We start from the raw sequence: 8,975 nt of genomic DNA, 5'->3' as shown, positions 1-8,975 counted from the left end.
GCCTCGGCCTCCCAAAGTGCTGGGATTACAGGCTTGAGCCACTGCGCCCGGCCAGAACAGTGTTTTTATATTTAAATGTAAAGACAAAAAAAATTATATGTATGGTTTTGTGGATAATGTGTGTTTTGCTAAAGGAGAAAAAACAACATCCAGATCAGACGCACCAAAATTGAGACAAATAGTCTGAATTAGAAATCAAGTAATGCAGTGGCCAGGCGCGGTGGCTCAAGCCTGTAATCCCAGCACTTTGGGAGGCCGAGGCGGGTGGATCACGAGGTCAAGAGATCGAGACCATCCTGGTCAACATGGTGAAACCCCGTCTCTACTAAAAAAAATACAAAAAATTAGCTGGGCATGGTGGCACATGCCTGTAATCCCAGCTACTCAGGAGGCTGAGGCAGGAGAATTGCCTGAACCCAGGAGGCGGAGGTTGCGGTGAGCCGAGATTGCGCCATTGCACTCCAGCCTGGGTAAGGTGAATGAGAGTCTAACTCTTTTTAAAAAAAAAAAAAAAAAAAAGAGAAATCAAGTATCTCCTTTTGAGTAGGGAGTGAGAGAAGTGGTTCTTAGAAAGATGGTAATTTGGGTTTAAGACCTCATAACCAGTTTAGGGTTTGCCCTGCCCACCCTCTGGAGAAGGTGGATGTTGGTTAGTTAACAGATGACACATGTTACTAGCAGTCACTTGATCTCTGTGGCTTTGGTTTGTGGACAATCACTTGTCCACATGGGTTTAGAGATAGGAGCTGTCTGGTCAACTTGAGCATGGTACTGACAGAGGGGGTATTGGGGTTATTTTCTGGTAGGAATAGCATGTCACTAAAGCAGGCCTTTTGGTGTTAAATTTCTTAAAAAAGCAAAATTATAAAAGTTTAGATTTTAATCAAATTTGTAGGGTTTCAAGGTAATTTTTACAGAATTATTTGTTTGCTTCAACTGTCTCTGCTTGTGGAGAAGATGGGGACAGGGCTGGAGTCAAAACTCTTTTAATTTTGTATCCTGATGTCTTTTCTCTAAGTATGAAATATTCAATTTCTTTAAGATTGCTGAAGAAATTTTTTGTTATTTTATAAGAAACAAACCCCACCTTTATCCCTTGCTTCACTTCCCCTACCGTTTTCTGGTTCTTATGTTGGCTGTGGCAGGCCAGCTATGGTTTTCTCTTGCCATGATGACTTCTAATTGCCACATATAGTATGTTCAAAGTCAAATAACTCCTCATTGTAAACAAACTCTGTAACTACCCAGAGCAGCACTTATAAATCAGCCTAAACTAAAAAAAAAAAAAAAAAAAAAAAAAAAAAAAAAAAAAAAGAAAGAAATCAGCCTATGGTTTAAGCCTGGTTGACTACAAGTCTTTTTTCTCTCTCTCTCTCTCTTTTTTTTTAGACAGGGTTTCACCATGTTGGTCAGGCTGGTCTTGAACTCTGACCTCAGGTGATCCGCCTGTCTTGGTCTCCAAAGTGCTTGGATTACAGGTGTGAGCCACTATGCCCGGCCGACTACAAGTCTTGTGCTCATGACTGGGTCTATGACTAAAAGGTGGACACAGCAGCAGTCTCCTTCAGCATGGCGTGGTGTGTCCCTGGACACAGCTCTTGATTCCACTGACTTAGAAGCAACAGAATTGATCATTCTTTGGTAGAGCATATTTGCCAGTAAAGCCTTTGGAAACTGGAAAAAAAAAAAGAAACCTAATCCACAAATGCAATGGTATTAAGAGGTGGGGACTTTGAAAGACAATTAGGTCAGGAAGGCTCCATGCTCATGAATAGGATTATAATCCTTCTAAAAGAGGCTTGAGGGAGCCGTTCACCACTTCCATCTGTCCCATGAGGATATATAGAAGGAAACATCTTTGAAGCATAGAGCAAGCCCTCATGAGACACTGAATCTACTGGCACTTTGACCTTAAACTTCCCACCCTCCAGAACGATGAGCAATAAATTTACACTGTTTTAAAATTACCCAGTCTCGGCTGGGGACAGTGGTTTGTGCCTGTAATCCCAGCACTCTGAGAGGCCAAGGTGGGCAGATCACTTGAAGCCAGGAGTTCGAGACCAGCCTGGTCAACAAGTTGAAACATCTCTACTAAAAATACAAAAATTAGCCAGGCATGATGGCAGCTGCCTGTAATCCTAGCTACTTGGGAGGCTGAGGCACAAGAATCGCTTGGATCCTGGAGGCAGAGGTTGCAGCGAGCCGAGGTAGCGCCACTGCACTCCAGCCTGGGTGACAAAGTGAGACGCTGTCATGCTACTTGTGAAGTGCTGGGATATAAGTCACCAATATCTAGATGTGGTTATCATGACTTATTAAGCTGGTCTGGATGGACTTGAACTGCTGACCTCAGGCAATCCGCCCACCTTGGCCTCCAAAGTGCTTGTATTACAGGCGTGAGCTACCGCGCCCAGCCTGAAGACTAGTGTTTTATGAAACACAGTTTAAGAAATGTTGGTTTAGATTTTAATCTTCTGGGTAAAACAAATCTATTTATATTTTAAGAATGAGAATGACAGTCTCATTGGCAGTAAGGGGAATGTGAAGGCTAGCATAGAAGTACAGAAATAATAGATATGGGATTATTTCAGTAGTTAATGCAAGAAATGAGAAGAACCTTTTTTTTTTTTGAAATGGAGTCTAACTCTGTCGCCCAGGCTAGAGTGCAGTGGTGCGATCTCAGCTCACTGTAACCTCTCTGCCTGGGTTCAAGCGAGCGATTCTCCTGCCTCAGCCTCCTGGGTAGCTGGGATTACAGGTGCCTGCCACCTTGCCCAGCTAATTTTTGTATTTTTAGTAGACATGGGGTTTCACAATCTTGGTCAGGCTGGTCTTGAACTTCTGACCTCGTGATCCTTGGCCTTCCAAAGTGCTGGATTACAGGTGTGAGCCACTGCACCCGGCTGAAATGAGAATCTTAACCAAGACTGGTAGGGTCAATTGAGAGGAGAGAATTGATCCAAGAAATTTCAAGGTGGTGAAATTGACAGGCTTAGCGACTGTGGTGGATACCTGAAAGGAAGATCCATGCCCAGATCTCTCTTCAAGGATGTTCAGTTATTCCAGTTTCTGGGAGTGCCAGTTTCTGAAAATGATTTTTAATATATCCCTGTAATAAAAGTATTAAACCGTTTATGCAGTTTTTTTTTTTCAAGGCAACATCTCTCTCTGTTGTCCAGGCTGGAGTGCAGTGGGTCTCCGCTCACCACAACCTATGCCTCCCAGGTTCAAGGGATTCCTCTGCCACAGCCTGTCGAGTAGCTGGGACTACAGGCATGTGTTACCATGCCTGGCTAATTTTTTTTGTATTTTTTTTATTTTATTTTATTTTATTTTATTTTTTTTTTTGAGATGGAGTTTCGCTCCTGTTACCCAGACTGGAGTGCAATGGCGCGATCTCGGCTCACTGCAACTTCCGCCTCCTGGGTTCAGGCAATTCTCCTGCCTCAGCCTCCTGAGTAGCTGGGATTACAGGCATGCGCCACCATGCCCAGCTAATTTTTTGTATTTTTAGTAGAGACAGGGTTTCACCATGTTGACCAGGATAGTCTCGATCTCTTGACCTCGTGATCCACCCGCCTCGGCCTCCCAAAGTGCTGGGATTACAGGCGTGAGCCACCGCGCCCGGCCTTTTTGTATTTTTTTAGTAGAGACAGGGTTTCACCATGTTGGCCAGGCTGGTCTTGAACTCCTGATCTCAAGTGATCTGCCAACGTTGGCCTCCCAAAGTACTGGGATTACAGGTGTGAGCCTGGCCTATGAAATTCTTTTTATTATTTCATGATAACCACTGGTGACATATACCTCAGGACTCCAGAAGTAGCATCAGAGACCTCCTAATCAAAAAGCATCTTCTTCATTTTGCATACTGACTCCTGCTACTCCTAGTTTGTGTGGGAGTGCCACTGGCAAATAGTCTTTATCTGCCAGCCTTTTCAGGGATTGCCTCAACCGCAGAGAGACCTTGCCCATATCTAATGAGTGGTCAGGAGGGCTTCATGGCTCCACGGTTCCAGAGCGAGCTCCACAGGCTTAGCTTTATGTATGTGCAACCTGGGTAGTCACACAGAAGGGGGCTGGGGAGTGGTTTAGTGTTCTCCTGTCACCTTTTTACAATTTTTAATTTAAATTTAATTTTTATTTATTTATTTATTTTCGAGATGGAGTTTCGCTCTTGTTGCCTAGGCTGAAGTGCGATGGTGTGATCTCAGCTCACTGCAACCTCTGCCTCCTGAGTTCAAGCAATTCTTCTGCCTCAGCCTCCTGAGTAACTGGGATTACAGGTGTGTGCCACTATGCCCAGCTAATTTTGTGTTTTTAGCAGAGACGGAATTTCTCCATGTTAGTCAAGCTGGGTTCAAGCAATTCTCCTGCCTTGTTCTCCCGAAAAGCTGAGATTACAGGCACCTGCCACCACGCCCAGCTAATTTTTTATATTTTCAGTAGAGACGAAGTTTCGCCGTTGGTCAGGCTTGTCTTGAACTCCTGACCTCCGGTGATCCACCCACCTCGGCTTCCCAAAGTGCTGGGATTACAGGCGTGAGCCACTGCGCCCAGCCACAATTTTTAACTTTTTAGCAAGAAGTGTTGCATCTTCATTTTGCACTGGGACATGCAGATCATATAGCCAGTACTAATGTGGGAGTATAAAGGCCTTGCCATCTGAGCTCATCTCAGAGTAACTCTGAAAAGTCACTCCAGCTTGGAGTTCCCCATGGAGTAAGTTGAGCCAGTGCTTGCTTGACTTCACTTCTTTCCCTGCTCAGTCCTGCCTGTTTCCCCTTCCCTCTTCAGGGATTGGTCCCAAGGGCTCTCCTTAATAAACTGTCTGCCCACAAAATTCCATCTAAGAGTTTGCTTCCTAGGAAACTCAGTGTGTGCCCGTGATATTTGGATGTGGAAGCTGACAGTGAAGGAGGAGTCAAGAACACCTCTGACAGGTTTTGTCTTGACTTAGTGGACGATGGTGCCATTCACAAATGAGGGGGTCCAAAAGAGGAAAAATATTGGAAGAAAAAAGTAATGAAGTTGTATTAGAATTTAATACTTCAGTTTTGTATGTTTAATTTTGATATGACTGAAGGTCATCCAGGTAGAGATGAGATATTAATCTGGAGTTCTGCAGAGACGTTTGGGCTGAGGTCATGAACTGATTCCAAAAAGTGAATGTCACTGTTTAAGAATGTTAAACAAAGAGGGGTCTAAGAAGAGACAATCTCCACCTAGGAGCTGAGCAAAAGGATCCAGCAAAAGGATGGAGAAGAAATAGCTTGGGAGAAAGAAAGAACTAGGAGAGAATGTGCATGGATGGAAGCCTGAAATGAACTGAATGTGAACTGAAATGAATGGTATCTGAAGTAAGAAAGGGGAGCCTGCCAGGCGCGATTGCTCGCGCCTGTAATCCCAGCACTCTGGGAGGCTGAGGTGGGCGGATCATGAGGTCAGCAGTTTGAGACCAGCCTGGCCAATATTGTGAAACCCCATCTCTACTAAAAACACAAAAATTAGCCAGGCGTGATGGCACATGCCTGTAATCCCAGCTACTCGGGAAGCTGAGGCAGAAGAATTGCTCGAACCGGGGAGGTGGAGGTTGCAGTGAGCCGAGATCGTGTCACTGCACTCCAGCTTGGGTGACACAGGGAGATTAAGGCTCAAAAGCAAAACAGAAACAAACAGTCTATGGGGGTGGGTTGGGGGGAAAAGGGCCGGGCAAGGTGGTTTACGCCTGTAATCCCAATACATTAGGAGGCTGAGGTGGGTGGATCACAAGGTCAGGAGTTTGAGACCAGCCTGGCCAATATGGTGAAACCCCGCCTCTACTAAAAATACAAAAAAATAAAAAAATTAGCTGGGCATGTGGTGCATGCCTGTAGTCCCAGCTACTCAGGAGGCTGAGGCAGGAGAATTGCTTGAACCTGGGAGACAGAGGCTGTGGTGAGCCATGATCGTGTCACTGCACTCCAGCCTGGGCAACAGAGCAAGACTCCATACCCCCCAACCAAAAAAAAAAAACAAAAGAGGAGACCAATGACCCATGGCATTTCATCCTGAAATGTGGTCATGAAAGGAAGGCAAGAAACTGGTACAACTGGAAGAGAGACAAGGTCAGGGAAGAGAGTTTTAAAGTTATTGTTATTAAGATGAAAGACATCTGAGAATGCTTATATTGTAAAACAAGACAAAACTGTACATTTTGCATAGAAGAGACATTATTGGATTCAGAATGACTGATAAAATTAAGTGGGAGCTCTTCTGTTAGTCTTCAAATCAAGCCTTCACCACTTTCTCCCTCTCCCCTTAAAATAGTTGTCTTTAGGCTAGGCGCAATGGCTCACACCTGTATTCCCAGAACTCTGGGAGGCTGAGGTGGACGGATCACGAGGTTAGGAGATCGAGACCATCCTGGCCAACATGGTGAAACCTCATCTCTACTAAAATACAAAAAATTAGTCGGGAGTGGTGGCATGCGCCTGTAGCCCCAGCTACTTGGGAGGCTGAGGCAGCGGAATCATTTGAACCCGGCAGGCAGGGGTTGAAGTGAGCCGAGGTTGTGCCACTGCACTCCATCCTGGTGACAGAGAAAGACTCTGTCTCAAAAAAAAAAAATAGTGGTCTTAAGTTATAATGGTTTCTGTGTGGAATTTTTCTGAAAATTCTTCAAAACAAAGTGCTTTTTTTATGCCATGGAAAATGATGAGACCAGTAGACCCAATTCATTATGATTTCACAGACTTGCAGAGTAGCAAATCACTAGAAGGCAAACATCACACTTAGAAATGGAATTGTTATTGGTGAATTCAAGAAGAGCAAAGAAGAGAACCAAAAGGAGGAGGAAGAGGGAAGATTTTAATGCTGTGCAGTGGTGCTCAGGTCTAGATCATATGAGTCTCATATGACCGTCTCTTGACTTTGGCTATCATGGTGGGACATTACTGAGAAGACAGAAAATAACAGGGAAATCCTATTCCTTTTGCCTTCAAAATTTATTTTTGTCTTTCTTTCACTTGACCTGGTTCATTTCCTCTATACTTTCTTTTTTTGAGACAGAGTCTCACTCTGTCACCAGGTGCCAGGTTGGAGTGCAATGGCGCGACCTCGGCTCACTGCAACCTCCGCCTCCCGGGTTCAAGCAATTCTCCTGCCTCAGCCTCCCGAGTAGCTGGGACTACAGGCATGCACCACCACGCCCCGCTAATTTTTTTGTATTTTTAGTAGAGACCGGGTTTCACTGTGTTGGCCAGGATGGTCTCCATCTCTTGACCTCGTGATCCACCCGCCTCGGCCTCCCAAAGTGCTGGGATTACAGGCGTGGGCCACTGCACCCGGCCTATAGTTTCTTATTTCAGCAATATTTATTGAACACTATCATGATTAATCAGGCACACTGGGTGCTGGTGACGAGAGAGTGAACAGAACGGACAAAAAGTCTTGTAATCCTGGAGCATATATTATAGTACGGAGATAACAAATAAGTGAAATTAGCTAACTCATACAGTATGCTACGAGCTGTAAGCTGTTGTATGTTGTGGAGAAAATAAAGCAGGGAAAACGGAGTCAGAGAATACGGAGGGGTTGCAGTCAGACCACCTGCTTAGCTGCGTCCTGCACAAGGATATTTGGGCAGGGATAAGCATGAGCTGACATCCAGTCATCTTCTGGTGAGAAGGTGCCTTTTTCTGACTGATGACAGGGCTTCAAAAGCCTCAGGTGGGGACCAAAATGTTAATGTCTGCCTTTAAATGGGACACTCTTTGAAATGCCCTTCTGGCAATATTATTAAGCTTTTGAACACGTTGAATATAAGCTTTTGCCAAGGTTTTACAAATTTTATACTATAAATCTTTTTGTAGATGAGAAAATCATGTATTATAGAATTAAAATCTTATTCAAGTCTAACAACATTCCATCAGTTGTATTTACTTTGTCTAGATAGCTAGGTAGGTTCTTACAGTAGAGTACCAAATGGGTTGATGAGTTTCTCTTCAGAGAATCAGAGTAAGGCTAAGTGTTCCCCATATGTGGCACTGTTGGTGTTTTTGCACTGATTATGTGAAGAGTAAAAGCACAATTATAGAATATGCAGCTTTCCTGGGACTCCAAGGAAAGCTGCATATTCTATAATTTATAGGGCCATCACAATTTTTCTAATTAAAAATGAATATAACTTCTGCCCTTTTCAAGCATAACACATGTTCTGTCTCCCAATGTTCCTTAGTTACTGAGATAATGGGCTGTCAGTGTAGGCTAATTTCTTGAGTATTTTAAGTTGGAAGCAAATTAGCCCTCCCTATCTAAAGCACATTTTGATATTTTTCTTCCCAAGACAAGCCAGTCTTCACTTTCCGTCCCTTTCTTGGTACAGATAGTGTGTATTACATGTATTAAATTACAGTTACTTTAAAAAATTGAGATAAAAGTTTGAAAACATAGCCTATGTTTATCACTCTTATAAACATAGTCTACTGGCCGGGCGTGGTGGCTCATGCCTGCAATCCCAGCAGTTGGGGAGGCCGAGGTGGGTGGATCACCTGAGGTTGGGAGTTCAAGACCAGCCTGACCAACATGGAGAAACCCTATCCCTACTAAAAATACAAAATTAGCTTGTCACCCAGGCTGGAGTGCAATGGCACAATCTCGGCTCACTGCAACCTCTGCCTCCTGGGTTCAAGCTATTCTCCTGGCTCAGCCTCCTGAGTAGCCGGGACTACAGGCATGTGCCATTATGCCTGGCTGATTTTTTTGTATTTTTAATAAAGATGGGGTTTTGCCATTTTGGCAAGGCTGACTTTGAACTCCTGACCTCAGGTGATCTGCCTGCCTTGGCCTCCCAAAGTGCTGGGATTACAGGCATTAGCCCCCATGCCCAGCCTGTAATTTTAGTAGAAATGGGGTTTCACATGTTGGCCAGGCTGGTCTCAAAACTCCTGACCTCAAGTGATCTGCCCGCCTCTTTCGCCCAAAGTGCTGGGGCGTGA

The sequence above is a fragment of the Sapajus apella genome, unplaced genomic scaffold (genome assembly GCF_009761245.1).
Source record: "Sapajus apella isolate SASKATOON/1434 unplaced genomic scaffold, GSC_monkey_1.0 scaffold40, whole genome shotgun sequence".
Lineage (NCBI taxonomy): Eukaryota > Metazoa > Chordata > Mammalia > Primates > Cebidae > Sapajus > Sapajus apella.
The sequence above is the reverse complement of the archived record's forward strand: the minus strand, read 5'-3'. Positions refer to the sequence as shown.